Below are 26,308 nucleotides of genomic sequence, written 5' to 3' on the forward strand. Positions count from 1 at the left end.
ATGCTCTGGTAGTGAACAGCGGCCATTTTGTGTGTTCACTGCTGCAAGGTTATCTTGCTCCATAGGCTAACATGGGGGAGGCTGGTGCCAATGGCCATCAGCCTATCTTCTCATAGGAACAAGGTAAGACATGAGTGTTTGATATCCCTGAGCTCAGCATTTAATAACACATCTTTTAGGAGAGGTTGTTTTTAAATCCTGAGTTGGAGAACAGTACTTTTTAGAGAGTAGCTGTTCTCTTGTCTGACCCTTCTGTGTGCCTGGGCATGCTTGTGGATTGACGGTCTGGTTTGAGAGTGACAGGGGCTGGGGAGCCCCCAGGAGGTTGGATGAGTCAGCCCTTTGCTGAATGACTGCATTTGCAAGTAGAGTGGAGGGAGGAGATAGCACCTGGGAGTGAATAGGGTTGTCTGCCTGCCACACTGCTGGCTCCACCTCCTGCTGGGCGGCTGACGACTCTGCCCCTCACTCTGAAAGGAAAGAAGAAGCCAGGAAAACAAAGTGCTCCAGCAACACCCAGAACTGGATCAGACCGGGCTCAGGACCCACTTGCACAAAGACTTCAAAGACTTTTAGGGGTATAATTAAAGGACCCCTGACAACAGAAAATCAGATTCTACAATCAAGAGGAATCTCTGCTGAAAGACGGACCGCTGAAGGACTGAAGGAAGATTGCCTTGGGGCTGACCTGTTCTGCTGTGCAACTGAAACTGAGGAGGAGAAGGGGTCTTGCTGTGTGCTGTGACCCTACCTACTTGACCTAAACAAGACTTTGCTGTGTCTTCAACTCTGAATCTCCAAGGGCCTGAGAAGAGCTGGCCTCCTGTTTTGCCACCCAGGGACAGAAAGGTTGCCAAGACTTCAAGACTCTGCTGTGTCCCCATCCCCTGGGCTGCTGTGTACTGCAGAGATCGTGGGCTGTTTGTCAAGTGCCTGAAACATCTGCCCCGTGAAGTACGCTGGCTGCTCTCTGCGCCGCGCTGATCTTTGCCTGGAACCGGCTGCCGCGTTGAGAAGACCGACGTGCTCATTGGCACGTGTATTGCTGTGGCCAAAAGATTGTGGGCATCCCCAGTGCTAACTGAGCTGCTCTGAGGCTTGGCGGCGTCTCGATCAACCCGCTGACACTGGGTGCCTTAAAATACCCTGCCCGCAATTCACCGCCGGTGCCCGAAATCGATCAGTAACTGCTTTTCCCCGCTCTGCAAAGCCGCGGAGAAAGAAGCGAGGAGGCCGCGACCTGATTGGTTGCTGGTGGAGGCTTGGCCGGAGGAGCCGCGCTGCGAGTGGCTGACTCCGGTGACATCTGACATTGTCACTGGGGGCTCGTCGAGGGAGCCGTGACCTGATTGGTCCATCGTTCGAGAGCTGCAGAAACCCTGCACCGAGCAGCCTGAGAGGAGCGCTTCGGTTACACGCGCAGGGGCACCGCTGGAGAAACTGGTTTGTTTAAATACTGAGAGCCTACAAACGTATTCTTTTTGAGTACTAAGTCACACAAGAGACTAGAGACTATCTTTTTATTTTCCTAACAACCAGAGAAAGCTGGAGAGAACCGGAAACTAATGTGCAATGCTATGGTAGTTGATTTTTATTGCAGAAACTAGATAAAGATATATTTTTAATATACTCACCTGTGTGGTCTGCATTTGTGGTGTACTGGGGGGGTCATTGTGGTTGTTACTTGCAAATACTTAGTACATTGCCTTGGGGATAAGCCTGTCTGCTCGAGCCAAGCTACCTAGAGGGTGAGCAGGGGTTATCTACAGTGTGTGTCCCTGTACCCTGACTAGAAGCAAGGGTCCCTATTTGGTCTAAGGTACTTACCTCTGCCAACTAGAGACCCCCAGATCTAGCAGTTGTCGAAAGTCTTTGATGTCCCTGAGACTTCAGAACAGGAGGCAAGCCAGCAGGCTCTTGGAGGCACTTTGGTTCCGGGGATGTAGAGATTCATATGCAGTCCTTCTCACTCCCATACACTGAGGATAGCCGGGCAGGCACAGTAAAGCAGGAGTCGAGCAAAATCCAGCAGAGTGACAGTCCTTTCAGCAGCACAGCAGTCCTTCTTTCTGGAAGACTGTCCTCGGGTCCAGAAGTGTACTGAGTTGGTGGGGTCAGGGGGTCCGATATTATACCCAGCTGTGCCTTTGAAGTGGGGGGAGACTTCAAAGAGAGGCCTCTGAAGTGCACAAAGTCCCTGCCCAGGCTCCATACTCACTACGGGGGGGGGGGGGTATGCAGCTGTTTGTTTGGAGGCACAGCCCTATTCTGATGCAAGTGTCTGCTCCTCCCTCTCATCCTGCCCAGAATGGCCCATCAGGCACACCTAAGCTCTTTGTGTGTGGCTGTCTAGAGGGAATACGCAAAGCCCAGCTGTCACCCACCCCTGATTTGTATTCAGAGATGGGCAGAGGCACAGCATGGTTAAAGTAAGAAAATGGCAACTTTCTAAAAGTGGCATTTTCAGACTTGCAACTTAAAATCCAACTTTACCATAAGTTGTGATTTTAAATTGTGTCCAGAGACACCAAGCTCGAAATATCTATCTTTTTCCAATTGTGGAGTCCACTTATAAAATGTAATCCGGTAATCTCAATGTTAGCCTATGGGAGAGAGAGGCCTTACAGTAGTCAAAAACAAATGTAAGAGTTCTTCACTACCTCTGCTGGTAAAACTCTAAAGTAGATGTCCATCATTTTAAATACACTGCACTCTGCCATTGGGGCTGTCCAGGGCCTCCCTTAGAGGTGACCTATATGTATTAAAAAAGGAAGGTTTGGGCCTGGCAAGAGAGTTAACTTGCTTGGTCAAAATGGCAGTTTAAATAAAAGTGCACACACTGGTTTTGCAATGGCAGGCCTGAGACCTGTTTAAAGGGCTACTTGAGTGGGTGGCACAATTTGTGCCCTTTAGTAGGGACTTATAAGTAAATTAAATATGGCAACTTGTGGATATGCCAATGTTACCATGTTTTAGGGACAGGGCACATACACTTTAGCACTGGTTAAGTGCCCAGAATACTAAGACCAGCAAAAATGAAGTCTGCTATACAGTAGGTCAGAAGGCAAAAAGGTCAGGGGATACCATGACAAGGATATCATATCTAACAGTCTGCTTATTATCAGTGAGTAGAACCCCAAGCGACTCCATGTAAAAACTGAAGAGTATCGGGCAAGATGGAGCCATGGGAGACTCGTCAGGTTGTAGATATCTTCTGGAACATTATGATGTCCGTTTGCATGAACAGCTGTTGGATGGATAAGCAGGAGAAGTACCAGTGAAGGATGTTGCCGGTGAATCCCCTACAGAATGTCGGGTTGTGGATAAGGGTGGAAGCGTCAACTTTGTTGAAGGTGGGTCAGAGATCCAGCAAGGATGGAAGGCAATACAATCCGTATTTACACTCCTCTTTTGAGGAAGAAAAGTGAAATTAATCTGAGAAATAGTTGTAGGTGTTACTCCTCGACACTACAAAACCAAAGGTGATGCATTTGAAACCGCCCTATAGCTTTTCTATTGGTATCTTTGGTCCCTTGCCAACTTCCAGTTTGTAATTCAGTAACGCATAAAATCCTATGGGCGTCATTATCCTATGCCATAAATTGATGAGAACCATATGTACCCCCTTCTAACAGTATGTTTTCTGTATATCGGTGTACGTCATTTACGTATTTTATACATTTAGATTTATTGTTTCAGTGGTTGCAGTGACCGGTCTGGGTTGAATTCGTCACTTTGTCGTTGCTCTGCACATAGGAACTGGTTTTGCTTTCAGCGGTCCATCGGCATTCCTTAGTCGTCACACAGGTCGGCTGTAGAACAAGTTGAGCAAGCCGAGTTGCACTGACAGTAGAAACAGAATGCTATTTTTAAATCACGTGGCGCTTGTTAATTATTAAGCTCTAATGCGCAGGTACTGTTTTTGTGTCTAGTAAAATTCTGAATATCGCTGGGTGTTTTAAGCAGATTGCAATGAACGTCCTCATGAAATGATAGGTTTGCCACATAGTCCTGCATTTTATAGACTCCTAAACACTACTCACGGTCATTTTATCATAGTTAGCCTTTTACTGCTGCCCTGTGTTACCTGTGCTCTCATTTTGTCTTCTAGTAGCCGCCCTACCTGCGCCGTAAAGAGCTTTGAAGTGATGTGACGGCGGCGTTAGTGCTATACAAAACGAGAAAATAAGATGCATTTCGTTATATGGACTAATAGCGCGCCATCCGAGGTCTCTGTAACCCGGTCAATATATTTGATCTTTTCCACCTAGCTCCTCCGGGAACTTAGTTATTCTTTGAAAAAACCCTTACTGTGCTCCAGTTTCACTGTCTGGAAATGGTAGCTCAAGTTGGTGTCACAGGTCGGTCTGTATTGCTTTCCCCAGCTTGAGCATTGGGGTTTTGGGATTGTGCTTGCCGAGCAAATACTAACCAGATAATCAGAAAAGTTACGTTTTTTTGATAGGCTTGCCTTCCAGAAATGTTCTCCTTTTACATACAACACTTGAATTGCTGTCCCACAGTAGAACACTAAACATCCCAGAGTCCTCATCAATGAATGGTTTCCCACCTTAGCTTTTGAAATAACCATGGGCTCCTAAAAGATTCAGTTTGTCTTTGTTTTCGAATTGTCACAATTGAGGAGATTGCTATCCTTCAGAAATCCATGTGTTCCTCTTTATAACGCACATTTCCTATCCTCGCATATGGTTAAAGACGGTCATATTATTTGCGATCACTTGTTCTATTGCTTCAAATCAGCCAGTCAGGATTTATAAAGCGCAGCTGCATCACACATGAGGGTCTCAAGGCGCTGGGGCATCATGCCCGTGCTGCCTGCGTTCCTGTTGGTCGCACATCCAGGTCTTGAGGTCCTTCCTGCACTGCTGGAGCGATGGTGAGGCCCTGAGGTACAGGGAAAGGTTGTCCAGGCTTTCCCTGCCAGATGGTAAAAGGGGCGGCCTTCACTTATCGTCCGCGATGCCGCGGGTGGATGCTAGGTCGGCGATTCACATAGTGTAGTAGTTCCCGATAATTGCTTTGTTTTTTCTGCGCCCCCTTTTTGGGTGGGGGGGGGGGGGGGGTGAAAAGGGTTGTCCTTTACCTGAGGATGGATGGGCATTCGGGGACTCTGAATGCTCGCTGCGGCGCGGCAGACAGGCATTTCTCCCGTGGCTTGACTTTGGCACGAACCACCAGAGCGGATGGCTGTGGACCATGGGTGGAGCTGCGGCAAGAGGCGGAGATGGCCAAAAAGATTGTAGGCACTTTTACTGTTTGCATTACGTAATACCAAGCAGAGCTTTTCCAGGCAGAGGGAGCTAGGCAGAAGCCTTACACTTGTCTACACCCTTACTGAGCCCGGTCTTTAATTGGCTTGTGTAGGTCAGTAGGAACTGAAAAACACGGCCTCGTCTTCCTGTGTAAGGTTTCACGAAAATGCAACATCACGTGTTCCATAAACGAAACATAGAGTAAAAGAAACCGGGATCTCGATGAAGAACTGCGAAAAAATACCTGAACGCATCGGTACGCTGTAGTTCCAAATCTCTATGCAGTATATGGTCCACGCGCTGTTATTTAATTTAATCGGTTTTCCTATATAGCTCCTAACTTTTGAGAATATGCCTTAAAAAGCGCAGTACTTGTCAAGGGTACACGTCCTTGCTGAGTTTTTAAACGGCCCAAAAGACGTCGTACACACGCACTTGTTATCGTTATGATGACGATTGTCAAAAATGTGTAAATCGATGCGATGAAGTTACGTTCAAGTATTGAGTAATGTATATTTTTCCGACTCTTTTAATTAAAGAGTTCTAGAACTACTTATAGGTAATTGCATCTATACTGATACACAAACTTTTATTTACATGTGCGAAAATATATATGTACTCAGTTCCACATGTGCGGGCGGAGCAGCGCATCAAAAGGGAATTTAAACTGGAGAATATTTGAAAGTCAAAACGTGAACAAAGATAGATTTTATCTAAGGCTCTGGAGCCAAGTCTGTTCTGTGGCTGACCATATGTCTTTCATGCTCTCAACAATAGGATTTGCCCGGGTAAATGGTAATCGCCTGTCCTTTAGGGTGTGGACCTTTGGTCGATGCTGTCACTACTGCAGGAAGTTAATTTCACCAGAGGGACTTTGGCGACTGTTGTTCCACATGGAAAAAGAAGGGTGGTTTCCTTCCCAACCTATATGGGCCGTCCCACAGTCTGCGGTTGCCTCTCCATGTGAAACATAATATGCACAATTCTGCATTACAGTTGTTTCATTATCATTCAGCGCACTCCCATCAGATGTTGTTTCCTCGTGTATTGGAGCTAGTGGTTTCCATTGATCTGCTTGAAAACACATTTTGCAATTGGCATTGTTACCCACAAAGATTATTTTTGTGCATGTTAAGTTCTAAAAATCTGCCTGTTAATCTCAAAAGACCCTGAAAGAAATGACCTGGGGATGGTAATATCAACTGCAAAAACAACAGTTGATGGACAGAATGCAGAACAATGTCATACATTCACCCCAGTACAGAGATCTGGGCCTAAATTCATCGTTTTTTTGCTCACCATACCATTCCAGTTTGAACCCAGCCATATGCAAATCAGTCTTGACCCTGTGCCTCATGGGAACAGTCCAGCCCGAACTGCCCAGCCAGGTCCTCCCTGGACCGGAAACAACCATCCTAGGACTGGTTTCGGGGTTTCACCCCTCTTCAGCCAGGATAGCTTGATTCCAGTGGCATGGTGAGCACGGGACTCACGTCTGAGCATACCCATGACAAATGCAAAAACAACAGTTGATGGACAGAATGCAGAACAATGTCATACATTCACCATTGATTAATATCAACAACATGTCTATATTAGAGAGAAGAAGCTTATATTCATCAGTCCTCAACGCCAAGTAGCTTCAATAGAACTAGTAGGTATACCTTGGAGAATGCAATGTTATTTTTTGTGGTTTACCCTAACAATCCTTGTAAGGGTGTACCAAAAAAGTCACTAAATAAACCAGTGCTTAAGTCTGTGGTAGCTTGGCACAAAATCAGTGAGGCTTAACCTAGAGGCAATATGTGAAGTATTTATGGAGCATTCTAATAGTAAGTGAAAAGAAAAAATTGCATTCCAATTTAGAAACCTTGAAACTATTTTTTTAATAAATTGATATCAGATCTACAAACATACGATCAGTACAACTGAAGATAAGCAATTTTAAACTTTTAGGTGGATAGAATGTTCTAAAGCACAAATCGCCAACTGAGGGTGTTTGTTTGCACTGGACCAGGACAAAGTCATAAGTTCAGACCAACTGAGATGGGGCACAGTATCATTTTTGGCCCAGTGAGAGTTTGTCCTTGTGTCTTTGGTGCGAGGTCTTCCCGGTTTTGCTTTGCGAGATTTTGTGATGCTTTAGGCTAGTTCTGATGGATCTTTCTGCTATGCAGAGGGGCTTTACATCACTTGGCGTCAGTTCAGATGAAGCTCTTGAGTGTGTGCCAAGGCCTTACCAGATTTGATGGAACCTTTAGATAGGCAAGGAAAAGTTCTCTCTGGTTCGTGCCAGCCAAGGGTCCAGGACCAGGTGAGGTACCTCCTTGAGAATCAAGGACTCGCTCCAGCAGAGGCCAGTAGGGTTCCGGCAGGTCAAGTTGTAGGACCAAGCAGGTCCAGTGAAGCAGGTCAGCTAGGTAGTTCAAGGAGGCCTCATGTGCTTGTTGTGTCCATGTAGCTCACACTGCCAGGTCAACCATCTCATCTGTGGAGTACTTCAGGTAGCCTGGGATGAAGGGAGCAGGTCCAGCCTTCCTTCGCAGCTCTCAAGCATCAGGGTAGTTCTCTGGGGAACAAGGCAGTCCTTTTTCTGTAGGTCCAGGAGTGTACCTAAGAGATGTTCCGATGGTCGAATATTTGACTTGTTCCAGCATTTGAAGTTGGGGAGTTTTCTAGGCTACCCCCACATCTGCTTCAGGAAAGTTCCTTCGTTCCCCTTCCAAGGCTCCAAGAAGTCTATGGTGACGAAAGGTTAGTGTCTGGTTCCTTTGTGTGTACTAGAGTCAATCTTTTGACATGCAAGTAGGACAAGGAATAGCTCTGCCCACAACCATCCTGCCAATACCTAGTCCCACTTTGTCTCACTTCCTGGGAGGAATGCACAAAGGCTAACTGCCAAGTTATTTAGCCGTGTGACCCAGGAGACAGGCAGCAGGCACAAAAATGTTAGGACAAGAAAGCGTCCACTTTCTAAAAGTGGAATTTTCACAATTGTGACTTAAAATACGACTTTACCATTAATGAGGATTTTAAATTACATTTCTTCTAAGTGCAAACATGACCACTCTGCCAATCAAAAGTTAGCACTTGTTAAATGTAATAAAGTAGCCCAATGTTCTCCTATGGAAGGGATAGGCCTTTAGCAGTGAAACTAATTTAGGAGGTTTTCTCTGCAATACGTGTAAAACTTAAACACGTCCTACTTTTTAAATACAATGCACCCTACCCTCTGGGCTTTTAGGGCCTACTTTAGGAGTGAGATATATATTAACAAGCACTGGCAAAGGCAATCCGTCTTGACAATGGCTAAGCTCTGAGCTTTTGGCGTTGTCAATGTGAATGTTTTTTAATCTTATGTTTGAGAGGCTGCGGATGGGTTATGAGTGCCTGTTTTCAAATGTGTGTGTGTGTGTGTGTTATTACCTGAAGTGTGCCAAAATGAGGGCATAAGACCGATCCCGCAGAAAATATTACCATGTCACTGCAGGAAAATCTAGGCATGTTATATCAACAATAAGATGGCTTTATCGCTGCATCATTAAGGGCCCATCACAATTTGGGTAGTGGTTCAGTTCTGCCCGAAATTGCAATTTGGTAGGTTTTACTTCACCAGGACTTACTTGATGGGGTACATCCCAGACACAGTCCCATCAATCAAAAGCAGGTGGAATATGTGCCGGGTAATTTAAGAAATACCACTCCGAGCCCAGAACCCTAATTGATGTGGTAACCCAGTAACCCGCATCACTACATTGCGACTTGCCACAGGGCTCTCAAAGCATAGGTGTGGGGAGAGCCTGTGGAGATTGCCTGTGGTTACAGAAAAACAGGAGGAGGGACTTGCACATAGCAGTAATCCCAATATGATGCTCCAGGGCAGTTTACTGCTTATGTCGACCACCCCTCACCCACCCACATGCGCATCTGCCTGTAGAGAGGGTTTACGCCTCCGGGCTCGGTATAGAGAAGCTAGCTTTCGCCTGTGATCTGCTTCGCTAAAAGGCGAGTCGCCCACATAACGAAAAAAAAAATAATAAAAGGGAAAATGCAGCCAAGCTAACTTAAAAAAAAAAAAAAAGTTTATCAATTAAGTTTATTTGTTGCTTCGAGACTCAAAAAAATCGGCATCACAAAGCAAGACTGAAATGTACACTGCAGAGTTTAAAAAATTGCTCTGAGATTTCTCTCCACGGGACAACCATGTTTTTTGTTTAAATCTTTTTATTGACATTTAAATTTAAACATTTCAGTACAACAATGTTTCAATGATCACAACTGCCAAGCAAAAATATTGCAGTAAACATATGACATGTCCCTGATCACGATGGCAAGAGTGCACCATATTGGTTATGGTATAGTAATGGTATCTACCGCTACGAGGCACTTGTGAAGAAGTATGAGCGAGTGGACAAACCAAACGCTACTTATTGTGGTGATGTAGTATGTGTGATATTGCGTTGTAATGAACAGAGGGAAGTGGGTACAACTTAATGAGGACAAAAGAACTTAACTAAGGGAAAGAGGGAACCGCCCGTGACCCAAGGCCCTGAAGTGTAGCAACGGCTAAGCAACTGCATGTGTAGTGCATGAAGACCCCGTGTTTCAGCGAGACATGCAAAGAATACGTGAGGCAACCCCCTATTAAGACGTCATGCTGGTGGGATTGGAGTGCCCATGTGGCGCTAAGGCAACCTCCTCCTCTTCCCGTGCGTCTGCGAGTTCCCAGTAAGTCCTCCCTTCGTAGTGCCATGCCCTCCGCCCTGGCCCAATTGAGCATAGAGTGGTGCCAGGCCAGCACCTGAGGCACCGCAGGGTTTTTCCATCTTTTGGTGATCGGGCGCTTGGCAGTGATTAATTCCAAATCTAACAATCATGCAGTCCAAATCTAAGAATTATGCAGTAGCTTTGTGTTTCTTGCTCCTCTTGAAGAGATGCAATATGTACACCTCCCAGAGGAAGGGAACTACTCGCCTGGTACATCAAAGCAAGGTGGCCGCCACATCCGTCCAGTATTCCCCTAGGGCAGGGCATTGCCAGAGCATGTGTAGGAGATGGCGTTGGTCAGGGGACACCTGGGGCATACCGCGTCTTGTGTTTATCACAAAAAGAGCTGCTCCCAGTCTAGTGACCTAAGTGCTATAAGGTTATTTTGTGAGTGCTGGCATCTCACAAAAAGTGAAAGACTGGTCTCACACACCACCTGGTGTCATGCTTCATCATTGACCAGTCCTCGCCCCCTAAAAACTCAGTTTGATGGGGCGGGCAAACACCTGGAGACTGGGATGCACTTCTAAATCTAAGTGGGGGGCACTTACAAATAGTGAGTTTAAAAGTCCATTACAGATGTCAAACTAAATTTTAATGTGACTGGCATCTGTATGGTAATTAAAACGCCTTGCTGCTTTTGTTTCTGCCCGTTTGGAATCGCCTGCTGCCAGCCTACTTCTTGCGGAACCCGCTCCGCGGGTCCCGCTGCGTGAGGAGTGTTGACCGCAGCGCCTTGAAGGGGACACCGAGGGAAGTACTTGCACGGGGCTGCGAGCGAGTGCGTGAGCTCCTTGGGACTGCATTTCCCAGGAGCACCCGCCAGCCCTGATCAGCTACACCTGGGCCGCTCTCCCCGACCCCTCCTACCCTTCCACCGAGCCCTTACCATCTGCTCTCGCTGAGACGGCGAGTGGGACGCCTTGCTGCTTTTGTTTCTGCCCGTTTGGAATCGCCTGCTGCCAGCCTACTTCTTGCGGAACCCGCTCCGCGGGTCCCGCTGCGTGAGGAGTGTTGACCGCAGCGCCTTGAAGGGGACACCGAGGGAAGTACTTGCACGGGGCTGCGAGCGAGTGCGTGAGCTCCTTGGGACTGCATTTCCCAGGAGCACCCGCCAGCCCTGATCAGCTATACCTGGGCCGCTCTCCCCGATCCCTCCTACCCCTTCCACCTATTGTGTTCATACTCCTTATTAAGCCACAAGTACTCCCGCAGCGCGGGAGAGCGCGCGGGAGAAGCCCGGAACAAGGGCGGGACCGTCTGTGGCCGTCCGGGGCCGAAGGAGGCCGGGCTGGGCCACCCCCCTTACCAGTGACATATAGTATCACCTCCAGTAAGTGGCTTAGAATAGTTGGATTTGTTTAGTGTTTAACATGGCAACGTCTACACCAACAAACTCTGTAAATAGCCATCAAATAACTCCTCCTGTAGAGTCTGGTCCACTGGCAATTGGCCCCTTAGATAAATATTTCTTTAATCGTTCACTGGTAATAGACAAAGAGTTGACCTTGGCAGAGAAGCGCGCAGAGCGTAGGCTGTCAATCGAAATACTTAAGAATTCAACGGATAAGTTTTTAAATCTAGCTTACCCCACCCTGGTAACTCCTCTGTCATCAGTGAACCTGCCAGTTGTAAACGACCATTTTGAGGTCCAGGCCCAAAAACCAAACCAGGATGTTGTGATAGAACTAAATAATCCTTGTGGCGGCAAAATTCTACCAGCACCGCTCACTGATTCTGGCGCCCAGGTTACATTGGCCCAACCCAAAATCGGGTCCAAACGGAAACGACCAGCATCTGTAAGAAAATGTAAAAGGGTGGTCAAACCCCCTCAAAAACTCAGGAAGTTACATAAACTCGTGAACACAGGAGAGGTAGCTACTAACGAAACTCAAAGCACAGAAAGTGTTACACCTACTAATCTTGTCTCCTTGAACAGCCAGGACGGAGATGACAATCCTTGTACCGACTCCACTGTACCATGTAAAGATAAGGAGCAATCACTTGTAATTGTTCTCCCTGAACTGGAAAAATTGTTTAGATCACTACTCACCCCCATTGAGGATAGAATTGCAAAGCTTGTAGATAGGCTAAACCATTTTGAACAGACTACCTTAGACAATTTTTATTCCACAAAATCACTGATTAAAGCGAATAGGGTGGAAGTAAGCACAAACTCTCAGGTCCTAAACAACCCTGTTATTCAGGATAAGGGAAGAAATCCCCGAAATAGCTCTCCTTTACCTCCCAAACTGAGCAAACCTACAGTTAAAGCCATTACAAAATCCTCAGACAGAACAGAGAGAGCAAACGTTGGCCCTGATTTACCTCAGTCGACCATAATACACCCTACACAGCCCACAATCCCCCCGACACAAAATCCACCAATCGCAACGAGTGCTGAGGCTACAGTGCGTCACCAAGCGGGAATAGTACCAACAAATGCAAACGTAACTAATAGCACGCAGAGAGCTCAGAATATTCCGGTGGGAGGGAATAGGGCTAACACAGGTTTGTTGGTAGGTAAAACTTCAGTACCGTCCCAAATAAATAACAAACAACAGGCGCTGAAGCCTGTCCCCCAATATGTCCCCCAAGTTCCCAAATCTATCCCACCGCCCGTGGCAAAACAACCCTACAGAAAACCACCAATTAATCTCACCCCAGACTCCTTTCCCTATGTAGCAGTTCTTATAAACGTCCCACCATTACCCCCAGGACAGAGAGAAACTTTCCAGATGCTCAAAAACAAGATCATGCACTGGCTAAAGGAAAACCGTCCTCTGCCTGGTGACATCGACGGGCTAATCATAGGGGTAAGGAGAATAGATTGGATGGGATATACATCGAAAACCTTGGGTGGGGATTGCATAGTGGTCAATTTCCAAGACCCAAGGGTGGCGGGATGGATAACAAGGCAGGGATGGGGAACAAATAAGGGAGGTATCGGAATTGTAGACCTTACCTTTTTTTACCCCCGACCGACTAGTGTAACGACTAGTTTACTCAATGAACCCCTTATTCCCCCTACTGTACCATGGCCAGTCAATCCCTTACCACCTCCTCCTGTAGGTCATAATCATACCACTTACACATATTACAACCCTCATGTAGGATGGCAGGAGCCGGGATGGGGATATTGACAAACCAGTACTGACAGTTTAGGAGGGAACACTAACGAGCCAGAAGGGCAATGTGACGTTCATGGTAATACAACTGTTACAAACTCATTGGTCAATTACATCGAGACGGGGGGGTTTGGTCGAAGAAGGTGGTTTTAGACTGGGAACCCTAAATACAAATGCCAAGATAACATACCCAGCCAATACGACAGTGGATCCGACAGATGACCAAGAAAGACAGACTAATTCTACTGAAAGCCCTATGTTAGCCCAAGTATTTTCATTGACTAACACCCGAGATGGGCTAGATGCTAGCATTGGTACGCTTTTATCTTGGAATGTCGCTGGGCTGGCAAGTAAATTGGATTCCCAATCCTGGGTGGATTTTATAAGTGGGTATGACATCTGTTGCTTCCAAGAAACCTGGGCTTGTGATCCCCTTTTCTATCTTGGTTATTTGAACTATTGTATACCAGCGTCAAAAGGGGGAAGAGGGCGGCCCAAGGGAGGCTTAACTGTTTGGGTTAGACAGGACCTGCAGGTCAACATCAAAATGTTGGACCTGGGAAATTGTGATTTGCAATTATTAAGAATCTCCGTAGTAAAGGGTCAACTAATAGATTTGTACAATGTCTACGTGAGAGGTAGCAACGTAACCAATTTACCTACCATTGAGCTGTTGTCTACTGCCATTGAGACCAAGTCCCAGGAAAGTGTAACGATAATTGTAGGGGACCTCAACAGGACTTTTGAACCTCTGGACTGTACAAATGACCTCTTGGAGAGCGAAGAGGACAATCTCTGGGGAGTACCACCTCTATGCCTAAAACCTGTAAGGAGATGGACAAAAGAGATCTTATCACTGAATGGAATTTGTATGGAACATGGCTTAAGAGCACTGAACGGGAGGACACCTGGGGACAAGGAGGGCAGCTACACTTTTGACAATGGCATCAACAGGAGCCGAATCGATTACATTTTGTGCAGTCTCCAACTGTGGAAAGGGGTTGTTGACATGACAGTTAGGCCCCGGGTTGAAAGTGACCACAACCCCCTCTGTGTGACTCATAGGTGGTGGAATACTGGTGCGGGTAACCCTCTAGTGATATACGATGAAACCCCTGTTATGAGTAATGATGAACGCAGGTTAAAATGGCCCAAGGTACTGGCAAACGAGGCCACTATGACTTACATCAATAATGCTGTTGATTGTGCAATTTCCGCGATGGAAACAGCGGTTCCAGTGGTTCCAGGGGATAGTGGAATCACCGAAATCCACAATAAGTTATTCTCCCTCCTGAGACCATGCTTCTTCATTAAAAAAAGGAAAGGGAAGAAATCTAAAGAAGTGGGAAGGTGGTTTGATAGTCATTGTAGATCAGCACGATTAGCCCTGGGACAAGCCATAAGGAATAGGGACCGCGCCGCTGTGACAAAGAATATGGAACTATACAAGATGGCCATCTATCGTGCAAAAAAGAATTGGGATGAAGGCCACTGGGCCGAACTAAAAGAGGCCTCTGATAGTAAAGACTCCAGGGCATTCTGGAAAATCATCAAGTGGGGTAGTGGAGCCGGTCCTGCGAAGCCAGACAACAATGTAGCAGAGGAAGCTTGGGTTGATTACTTCAGACCTCAGTACGCGGAAGTTAACCATCCTGTGGCAGCTGATAGTATAACACCGGTTTATGCAACCGACGATTTGTTCTCCCTTAGAGAAGTGGAAATTGCCATTGGTTCCGCGAAATGTGGGAGGGCGCCAGGTCCAGATGGTATTCCACCTGATATTTTTAAACACGATATGACCAGATGGGCGAGATATACCCTCCTTGTAGCGAATGCCCTAGCCAAGGGGGAAGTGGTCCCAGACCTCTGGAAAGGCGCAACCATTATCCCCATCCACAAGAAGGGAGATCGTTCACTGCCTGCAAACTATAGGCCCATAAGCTTAATAGCCACCATACAGAAAGTAGTTGGGAGAATGGTAACAAACCAGCTTATGGACTGGGTTGAAGACAACAACGCCCTTTCTCCTTACCAAGCGGAATTCAGGCGAGCAACCAGTACCATCGATCAGGTCTTCCGCTTTACCATATTAAGGTGGAAGACCGTTGTACTGGGAAGGGGCTGCCTGTACGTCGCGTTCGTCGACCTGCGGACGGCGTTCGACCTAGTCCCCCGGTTTAAGTTATGGTTGGTTTTGCAAAAGTTGGGGATCCCTGCTGATCTGCTAACATTAATTATGCGACTGCACGAATCCAACTTCGCTAGAGTCCAGTGGGGTGGAAGTGGAGAGACAACAGAGGATTTCCCAGTTGAAAGGGGTGTTCGACAGGGCTGTTCCATGGCCCCTTTACTTTTCTCGTTATTTATTAACGGAATCGTTGAGAGGATGCTGAAGGCTAGTGTTGATGCCCCATCGTTAGCGGACACCAGGGTTCCGATCCTGATGTTCGCTGACGACACTCTTATCTTGTCTAAGACCCCCATGGGGCTGCAACGTGCATTAAACATTTTTGATGCTTTTTGCACTGAGCATGGGCTAGAGGTAAATGTGGGAAAAACAAAACTAATGGCTTTTTCCCCCGGACGCAGGAACTACCCCAAGGTAACCTTAAACAGCAGTAGGTTAGACATTGTCAAAGAATTTACGTATCTGGGTGTACAGATCGCAGAGGGCATTGGCTGGACGCATCATGTAGATAAAGTGGTCTTAAAGCACCAGCAGCTTTCTGGTGCTTTAAGGGGGGAACACCGCAAATCCAAAACAAAACCCATAAAACCCGCATTAATAGTGTACGACGCAAAGGTTTTGGGTGCCACATTATATGGCGCGGAGCTATGGGCCTGGGATGGTTTAGCGGCTCTTCAGACTTCAGAGAACAAGTTTATGCGAGGGATTACAAGACTCCCACAGAGTACCCCCTTAACCCCACTGTTTTTGGAGTTAGGTAGACGCACCATTGTAGATAGAGCCCGATTGCGCCCAGTCCTTTACTGGAGACGTCTCTGGACGACTCCAGAAATAAGACAATATGCGGAGGGTTTTCAATGGATTATCAAGGAAGATACCTTCCATAAGATAAAATGGCTAAAACATCTGAAGTCCATGTTAGTAAACTTAGGGTTTTCAAATCTTTGGAATAACCCTGAGGGAGAGATCTTCCCTAGCAAAGAAGCCCTTAAAGAACAATACTGGGATTGGGTTGGCGGTAAGATGCTGAATGACACCAGGGCCGACTCTATGACTGGTCGCTTCCTGGAGATAAAAAATTTTCCTGCCCTGGAAAATTACTGGGACAACATCACGGTACCAATGGACAGGAAACTTGTATTTCAGCTAAGATCAGGATCTATCCCCCTCAAGAAACTGACATCTGGCTGGCACAGACCCACCAATAACTTATGTCCAGCATGCGAAAATGCCGAGGAGAGCATAGGCCATTTTCTTTTCGTATGCCACGCTTATGTGAATCCGAGGAGAAAATGGCTCTCGCCGGTATGCAAAAACCTGGGGACACGAGACAGCACAGTGGCTCTAAGAATCCTACGTACAACAACTCAGGATTCGATAGTCATAGGGGTAGCTAAATACCTGGGTTGGGCATGGGCAATTAGAAGACGGTCCCTGGGGGGGAAGCAGGTAACAAGGTATTCCTCTCAACAATGATTAATGTAATACTATTTGTAAATATGGTTTTTATATGCAAATGTTGTATGAGCTGTACTCTATGTTTAATGAATTTTTAATCCGTAATAATGTATTATTGTATAACTGTGTTGATTTTATGTGCTTTTATGAGAATTGTCTCGAATAAAGCTTATACAAAGAAAGAAAGGTAATTAAAACCAGAAGTGCGGTGTATTGGGAATATTATTGTCCTCCCACTGTAACATGCGTAGTCGACATGTTTCTACCTATTGGCTCGGTCGGGTCCGCGGCAGTCATCAGGACTTATCAAAAACAATGGGCTCCACCCTTACCCTATGGTTAGAGAGTTCCACTGAGTGGAGTGATCAATATCACACTCCACCTTGGTGAGGTAAAAATTCAAACCTGTAAAGAAGAAATACAAAAGATACAGTGTAACTAAGCACCTAGGTCTAAAAAAGGAAAAAACTAGAGACCGCCACATTCACATGCAATACATAGTGAGTGGCTACAAAGTGCAGCAAACATGACGTTCATCTGTGCACTTCAAACTCAATAATGGGAGGTGTGTTCCACATTGCTTACCCTTTTGATGGGACCTACTAGCCCATAGGAGGCTGTGGAGGAAAGACCCCTTTGGTCAAGCGTTATAGAGAGGAGAAAGAAAGCAGATGAGCAAATAAGCTGTATGTAAATTGCTCTGGTTAAGGCGGTATGCATATGTACGCATTGATATGAGGTGCTCCTGTGAGGTTAACACTGGAATCACACAATCATTCCGAAATTAGGCATTGCCAGCCCACCTTGTCCAGTCGGAGGGTTTAACTTCTTGATGGAGACTCCCTAACCTTTGCCTCCCAGTTTTTTAGAATTGGAGGGTAGAATGTAGAGCGGTAGAGTAGCGAAGTAGTTTGTAGGTGCGGGAGAACCACCATTTTTGGCAAGGGCCACCCATCCTGAAATAGACCGTGGCAGCGTCTCCCAGAATGTCATCTGCGAGTAAATAGAGGAAGTGGTCCTAGTAATGCTTCCGTCAAAAGAGGTCAGTTTTAGTGCAGTATATGTGGATACCCAAATAATGGAATGTACCTGTGCACCTGGACACTGGTACCCCCCCTCCTATGAATACAATGGGTCTGGAGTGGACAGCAAACGGGAAGAGGGTGGACTAAATTGCGTTAACTTTAAGCCATGCTACTGTGGCGAACTGCGTTGAGTCTAGTGTATGGGGGATAGCGTGAAGATCTCTTGCATATAGGGAAATTGTATGCGTGCTGTCACCCAAAGAGATGCCCATGTCCACTTGGGCACGAGTAAATGTTGCTAATGGTTTCACTGCCAAAGAAAAGAGAAGTGGGGTGAGCGAACATCCTGGCAGGTCCCACGATGCACCTGAATGGATTCCGATATGAAGGACCCTGTTTTGACACAGATCGTTGGGCGCCTATGTAATAGCCGCACCATGCTGAGGAAATAGGGACCTATGCCAAAACTTGGTAGCACTGCAAAAAGGAAGTTCCACTCCAGGAAGTCAAATGGTCTCTCAAGATCTAGCGCAAGGCATCCAGAGTGAGGCCAATTCAGAGGGGCGTATTCAGCTACCCTGAAGTAGCGTCAAGATTGAGTGTGGTGTTCCGGGCAGGGACAAAGCCATTCTGGTCCGTATGCACCAAGTACGTGGGGGGCAAGTCTGTTGGCAAGGGCTTTTGCCAGGATCTTATAGTCTGTGTTTAGGATCGCTAGGGGTCTGTAGTATTCTAAGGCCGTGGGATCTTTGCCTGGCTTCAACAGAGAGCCAACGTTAGCTGTGCAAAGAGAGGGGGGAGGGGTTGCACTATCGAGCGCTGCTGTATAGAGTGCATGTAAACAGGGTACCAGGTACTTGGCATAAGCCTTGTAGAACTCTGTAGGAAAACTGTCAGGGCCCGGTGTCTTCCCTTAAGCCAGAGAAGCAAGCACTTCCCTGATCTCATCTTCAGTTGAGGGGGGAGTCCAGCTCCTGAAATTGGTCAATGGATAGGGAGGGCAGTTGCACGGAGTCTAGAAATGAATCTATTTGTCAAGAGTCTCCATGCGTGGTAGATGTATAAAGTGTGGTGTAGTGCTTAGTCATGGCCTCATGCATACCAAGCTGTGTGTACTTCAACTGTTGACACTCGTCTCCAATTGCATGTATACGATGATGGGGGCACTCCTGTCTAATGAGGAAAGCTAGTAGTTTACCCGCCCTATCTGATGAAGTGTGGGTGCGGGCAGAGTGGGTTAGGTGATTGTGGCAACGCAATTTTTCTAGCATTTTTAAGCTATCTGCCTGCAGTGTCTCAAGCTGTACACGTGCTTTGGGGTACGTAATTGTCTGTGATTACCACTGTAGGAGTCTCCGCTCTATGTATGCGAGTGAGATGTCTAATTGTTTATGGATGCTCCAGGTTAGACCTAGGCAGTGCCCCCCAACAGTGGCCTTAAAGGCTTCCCACTCTATCTGGGGGGGATACAATGGAGCAAACATTTTGTGCAAAGTATCCAGCCACAGCGGCCTCCAGGAAACTGCGACAGGATGGATCCTCCAACGCCTCCATCAGGCAGAGATCAGGGGGGTGGTCTCCCCTCCCAGCTGAGCGTCATGATCTGCAGATTGTGATCCGAGTGGGTACGTACTAGGTAGCTAATGTCGCTAATCAAGGGGAGTATGGCTGCTGTTGTCAGGATGCGGTCCAGTCTCCCATGCAGAATGTTCTGTCCCCACGCTGTTGCCCCCCCAACACTGCAGGAGCGAAGAATATCCCAATCCTCTACCCACACAGCGGTCGCTGCCACCCATACAAATATATTAGGGTGACAGCTAACCAAGGTGCCGGGGGAAGGTGGGGGAAACCAGGGAAAAGAGAAGCAATAATCAGGCTGAACATCCCTCTGTCTTTCCTTGACCAATGACAGAACATCAAGAAGGCACAGCTGGCCCTTAGAGGAAAGAAAAGAATAAATATAATTCAGCTGAGTGCTAAACAGCAAACGTATATGACCAGGTGCACAATATCGCAGGTGTAACGTTATTTTTACCCCCTCACTATGGTCGAGTTGCCTTGAGGAAGGAAGTACTCGAGAATGATCGATTCTAGCCCGTCAGTCGAAAAACAGGAGGTAATGCAGGCAATCCACAAGAGGAAAAGGCTTTTGAAATGTCCAATATTCCTGAACCCCAAAACAAAACCTACTCTTAAAACATAATCATTGGTGGGGGGGGGGGTTAAAGATCCACAGGAAGAAAGATCTAACCTCCAACCCCATGGGGAAAAGAGGCAGCACTCGAACACTTAAGGAAGGTACCGGCTTACAACCTCTCATCTCCAGTAGCTTTGCGGTAGCAAGTGGGCCTGTAAACAGTGTGCCGATCGACAGGCAGGATTTTGCCACCTCAGCAGGCTCTGTTATCCCTACTTTTGATGGTATAGATCAAACGGATATAACCCTCACCAAGGTACCAGTGGTCCCGGCGGCAGTTGACTTCAATAGTACCAATGGCATCATGATTAGCACACACTTGTATCCCTCTACTCTAGCCATCACCATGCTCACCCCTAGTGATCTTAAGGATTCTACCGGCAGTGCCACTCTTCCTCCACCCGTACCTCACGACAATCAGACACTTACAGACTGGAGTCAAAAAACGCCCGATAATCAGGATGAGTTTTACTCCCTAACAGAGGACTCCGAAATGTCAGATATTAGCATTTCTCGGTCAAGTGGGGAAGCAGGCAAGAAGTGGTTTAGTAGTCCTAATACTGATACCCAGAGAACAAAAAGAGGCACTAAAAAACTTCTTAAAAGGAGAAGCAGAGACCGGGCGCAAAGAGGCGATGACTTATCTGGAGTGTTAGAGAGCTGAAATGGGACTATAACACCCCTCTCACTCTAGCCCCAGCTGCCATAGCTTCGGGGGGCATCCCATCAAGCAATATTTCAACAAGCATTGGCCACGGCAGCAATAAAGTGGTAGATAATGGTGATCCAAAAAGCGAACCTGACCTAGCAGTTATCCTGCAGTCCATTAGAAGCTTCCAGGATGAAGTTAAGTCAGATAGTCGAAGATCCCGCATGGCAGCTAAAAAACTACAAGGGGCAGTCAGAAAGGTTGGTAAAACCTGTGCCGATATAGCGGATCGAATGGCTGTGGTGGAGGGAAGGACTGAACAGCTTGAAAAAGATGTGTCTACGCTTCATAAGCAGCAAGAGGAACATGAGGGGGTGGTAAAAGATTTGATGTGGAAAATGGAGGAGCAAGAAAATCGACAGACGCAACAGCCTTCGCTTTTTGGGAATTCCAGAAGGGGCAGAGAAGGATGACCCCAGGAAGTTTATGATTAACTTATTGAGAGGGGCGTTTCCAGAGCTACAATCGTGGGATCTGGATAGGGAAATTCAAAGAGTCCATAGATTCCCCCTGTTTCCTGGCAAACATGCAGCAACTTCACAACACCCTCGTGCCATGCTCTTGTTCTTTGGAAACTTTCTCCTTCGCCAAACCCTCTTCGATCTGACCCGACCAACAAAGAAGCGAACATTCGAGGGAATAACATTCTTTACTAGACCAGATTTTGCTCATGCTACAGTGGAGCGCAGGTGGAGGCTTCGGCAGCTCTTTGATCCATTTCAAAAACTGGGGGCCGAAGTATATCTGCAGAACCCTGCTAGGCTGAAAATAATTTTCAAGGGGGTCATACGCAGCTTTGTTTCTGAAATCCAGGCGCAAAAATATCTTGAAGAGCTCTCAAGACATAATTAATATAACTTGTGACTTATGAACTCTTTGACTATATGGGAGGACGCTTTTCTCAATGTCTCTAGTTAATAATGTGTTAATTATAGCTATAATAGTTTACTGTCATTGAGAGTGGGTTGCTGGGCTCAACGGCTCAGCGGATTTCCTTTTTGATAAGAAGCGCTTTCTTGTTCAGTAAGGGAGTACCTATCTTTTTCTCCTTCTTTTGATTCGTGGTTCCCTTTTATTCTTATGTTCCCTCTTTATGTTGAATGGAGGGGTGTATGCCCGCTATTTCTTCCTTTTTTTTTTTTTTCTCTCTCGTTCTCCTGTTGGGGCTTGGGGATACTGCTGCTTGGAGATAAGACTCTTTTTCCGCTCTCTTCTTTCTTTAGATTATAGTTATATGCGGTGTTGGGGGAAGACTCTGTAGGCTCGCGGGGCTCTGCGCGTCGGATGCCACACTCCTGGCTCTGCCAGGTAACCTCTATAAGTGGTGGGGGGAAGGGGGGGGGAGGGGAGTGTCGACAGGGGGTGGGGAGGAGTGGGACAGACAGGACAAAATGCACACAAAAAAAAAAGACTAATATGCTTTTCGATGTATTGACCCTACCCCAGTTCGTTTTAGTGCAACTTATTAGAACTCAGTTATATGTCTTTTATCCTGGTGTTATTGAACAACATTTTTGATCTTGTTTGCAAGTTGGGATGCATTTATGTATATACAAAGTCTTCTTATTGTCAGGAACTCTATAGTAGACGTTTTTACTATCTAATACATGTTTTGAAAATCACAAATTATTTCACACTGAGAATTCAGATCCTCCCAGACATTTTCTGTGAATGGTTCTCAAATGTTGTAGTCATTGTCTTTGTTGTAATCCTGCAGGTACCTCTGTTATTCTCCAGATCGGAATGGATAGCTGTAGTGTTTGCAAACACTACAGCTATTCTTTCATTTCGGTTGCAACTGCCTGAAATGAGCCTGACTGCTTTTGGCATTGCTAGCACTCAGTACAAATCCTGGCACTTTTTGGGACTAAATTTCCTAATCCAGCACACCATAGCACATTTATGAAGTCTGCTTTCAAGCTACAACAACATATAAATATTTTTAACACAGCAGCAGAAGTGAGTTCATTCAGTAAGGTGAGGATCTGTGCCATGCATTTTAGTGAGTTAAAATGGCCATCCAGTGTAGAGAAAAAAAATCTCTTCTCTGTGCTGCATCCCTAACAATCGGCAACAACAGAATGTTGCTTAAGAGCGGCAATGGATTCGGTGAATCATGGACGGTGTTAACCTCAAAGTCTATGAGGGAATGTGTGCCTAGTTATGTTTTAAAACGGCATTTTAAAATACAATCAATAAAGAAGCACTGACTCAGAAAGAGAGAGATGGATTAGAATTTAGAAAAATCACGAAGGTTCATTATAAAAATTGAAAATGACAATATAGAAATAGTAGATTCAAATGCAGAAATAATCTCACATAGAAATCGTTTGTCATCAAATGCAGAATAATATAATAATGGGCAAAACTTGGAGATATGCAGATTCTCAAATGTGCAGCAAAACCAAATCTCGCAGCATCACTGAAGGCTCAGCAAAGATCTCAAAGATAGTTCAGGCTCACCCCCCAAATTCAAGCATTTAAATACAGATTTCATTCATAGAAATTAAGAATTACAAAATCAGCATGGTATGATCATAACTCTAACCAATCCTATTTTCACAATTCTAAAAGTCACATAACCTTAGCACTAACTCACTACATAAATGTAGATTTGCCATTTCTGACCTAGTGTCATGTGGTGGTGCTAGAACACAAACAGCAGTGCAAGCATAAAAAGAATATGCATGGGTGGTTGCTCATTTGGTTTCGAGCATCCAAGATGGGTTGAGACCATCTTCAGAAACAACCTTTCAGAAGAGACTCAAAACATGGTTGTTTAGGCAGACTTAGAGCTTTTTAATCAAAGTCTGCTCTTTCCGTTTTAGATCTTTCTATTTTTAGGTTTTTGGTTTGCTCTCCTAGATAGCAATCTTCACTTAGGGTTATAGGGAGGGCTATCCTAGTGCGGGTGCGCACCAGATGGAGTAACCAGGCGCTTTATAAAAAAATACTATCATTATTATCAAGTAGGACATTCTTTGAAAATGCGAAATAATTTCTTCTAGCAAACTCTTCGAGAACAGTGTCATTCACAAATAAACAATCCACTTACTATTGTACATATAGGCCAACTTGACTCATTTTGAAAAAGATGTTGTTGAGGCCTAGTTAGACTAAGCCAGTAAAACACACTTAAATGCATCTCAATAGTTTTGTTTCAATTGTATTGCCTTCTTTTTTTTTTAATGGTCCTTTCTTCAGGGTCACGCCCAAACGTTTTGCCTTCCTCCTCCCCTTTTTTGCTGAATTGGTTTATGTTGGCCCTAGGACTCTATGCACTTTATCACTGCAAACCAGTGCTAAAGTGCTTGTTCTCACTCCACTAAACATGGTTTACTTGGCGTATAAGTAAACTAAATATGCTTATTAAGTATAAGTCCCTTGTAGAGTGGAACACCATATACCCATGGCCTGTAAATTAAATGCTACCAGTGGGCCTGCAGCACTTCTTGTGCCACCCACTTAAGTAGCTCTCCAAAACATGTCCCAGGCATGCTATTGCAGCCTGAATGCAGTGCCACACTGCCATGTTGACTTGGCACTGAAGCCCCCTTACCCAGCCTTAAACTCCTTATTTATTTTTATTTTATTTTTTATTTTTATTGCAAATGTCACCCCTAATGTAGGCCATAGGAAGGGGTCTGTGTGATTGAAAGGTTGGCCAAGTCCTTTTAAGTTTTACATGGCCTGCTTTTCACTATTGTGAGTCCTACCACTCCTTTAGGATAATATTGGGGATTCCTGATTACATTTTAATATTATTTAATTACTGATAGAGAGGAGGTTGATATGTCATGGTTGGTACCTATGAAATTGTAATGATAAATCTTTGTTAATGGTAAAGTCAAATTTATCACTACAATTTTGAAAATGGCACTTTTAGAAAGTTTACATTTTCCTGCCCTTAGCCCTTTGTGCCTGCAGCTTGTCTTGGGTTGCATGACTAGGAGTTGCTGACAGTTCGACTTTGTGAAGTCGTCACAGATAGTCATAAAAAAGAGGAATTAGGTGTGCATCAATGGGTCATCACTGAGAGGCTGGAGAGGGTGAGCACAGCCCCACTTAAATCTGAATTGGATGTGCCCTGTCTCCTCACAATATGCCTAGCAACCCTGTATTGTCACTCCAGCCAGCTTGGAGCCACGGCAGGAGAGGCAGAAAATTCTGTGCACGTCAATGAAACTTTCCAGGACTTTCTAGAAGCAGGGCATCAGGGTATAGAAATAGGACCTTTAGACCCGCTCAGATTTTTCATTACAATTAAAAAAAATTCCTGCCCCTAGCCCTTTGTGCCTGCAGCCTGCCTCGGGTCACATGACTGGGTGTAGCTGACAGTTCAACTTTGTTGAATTCCTCCCGGATAATCACACAATAGCGGGGTTAGGTGTGCCTCAATGGGCCATCTGCTGGCAGGATGGTGGGGGGCTGAGCTCACAGCCTCACACCTGAATAGCCTGTGCTCTGCTTTCACACAAAGGGTGTAATGGCCCAGTATTGTTGCTGCATCCAGCTTGGAGCCAGGAAAGGGGAAGTCAGGAAATTACATACACTTCAAAGAACCTTTGCCAAAGCAGCTCCCACCTTCAAGAAGAAAGTCACTAGAGTATAAAAATAGGACCTTCAGACCCACTCTTCAGTTCACTACTGGAACTGTGGAAGGACTCTCAGAGAATTGCATGCCGCTGTCAGCTGCTGTGCATCCTCCAGACTGTTGCTGTACCTCAATGGACTGCTTTGCTGTTTGGAGCCTGCATTGAACCCTCAGAGGACAGCCTTGCTGTTGAGCCCTGAATCTTCACCTGCACACAGGATTGACAGAAGTGATTCCAAGGGCTAGTTTAGTGGCCTCCTGTTTGGAGCCACTGGGACATAATAGACTCTCACCATCTTGAACTGCACCTATACATAGCCTGAGTGAGTCCTGAGCGCGACGTGATCTCTATCCCCTCCCTGACATTTGGTTGTGGTGCTAAAGCTGCCAGACTGGCATTTTCGAAGACCGAGGAATTGGGCAAAATGTGGTCAAAGTGCTTGAGAACCAGGAAGAGAGCGGGACTAACTTGCTCGCCTATGCGCCTGAGGTGAATCACAGGTCCGATTGACTTTGGAGCTTCTCATGCTACGTTCTTCTTTGCAGCAGCAAATCTGTTTCAGTGGTCCTTCGCCAAAGGAGTATCCAACCTTGTGGAACGGTCTTCGGCTACAGTCTTCTGCTTCTTCCGGCTGGCAAGTTTTCAACTTCTATTTTGGCAGCTAAGTCCAAAGGTAAAAATCTTCACCACAGCTTTGCTCCATGACCATCCGGCGACGACACGTCCTCTTTTTGGACACTCCTGTAGCCTTGCCTCGCAGAACTTCTACCTTAATCAGCAACTTTTTCTTAAACATTTTCTAAGTCCCGAACGGAAGTGTTGACCGGGCCCAATCCACTTCTTGGATCTGAACCATGCTCCATCGCAGTCGGCCTTAATGTTTGACTTTGACGCTGTCTCGCGTGACCAAGTGTCCATGGTTGGCGCGTTGATCTTTTAGGCGCTAGATATCACTTAACTTAAAAAAA

The 26,308-nt window shown here is 46.0% G+C and overlaps 1 protein-coding gene across 1 annotated transcript in view; it reads left to right on the forward strand.

Moving 5' to 3' along the window:
* Positions 1–26,308, forward strand: part of SH3YL1 (SH3 and SYLF domain containing 1) — a 483,838-nt gene that overhangs the window by 55,293 nt on the left and 402,237 nt on the right. The window lies entirely within an intron of this gene.

Source organism: Triturus cristatus, chromosome 6 (assembly GCF_964204655.1).
Source record: "Triturus cristatus chromosome 6, aTriCri1.1, whole genome shotgun sequence".
Lineage (NCBI taxonomy): Eukaryota > Metazoa > Chordata > Amphibia > Caudata > Salamandridae > Triturus > Triturus cristatus.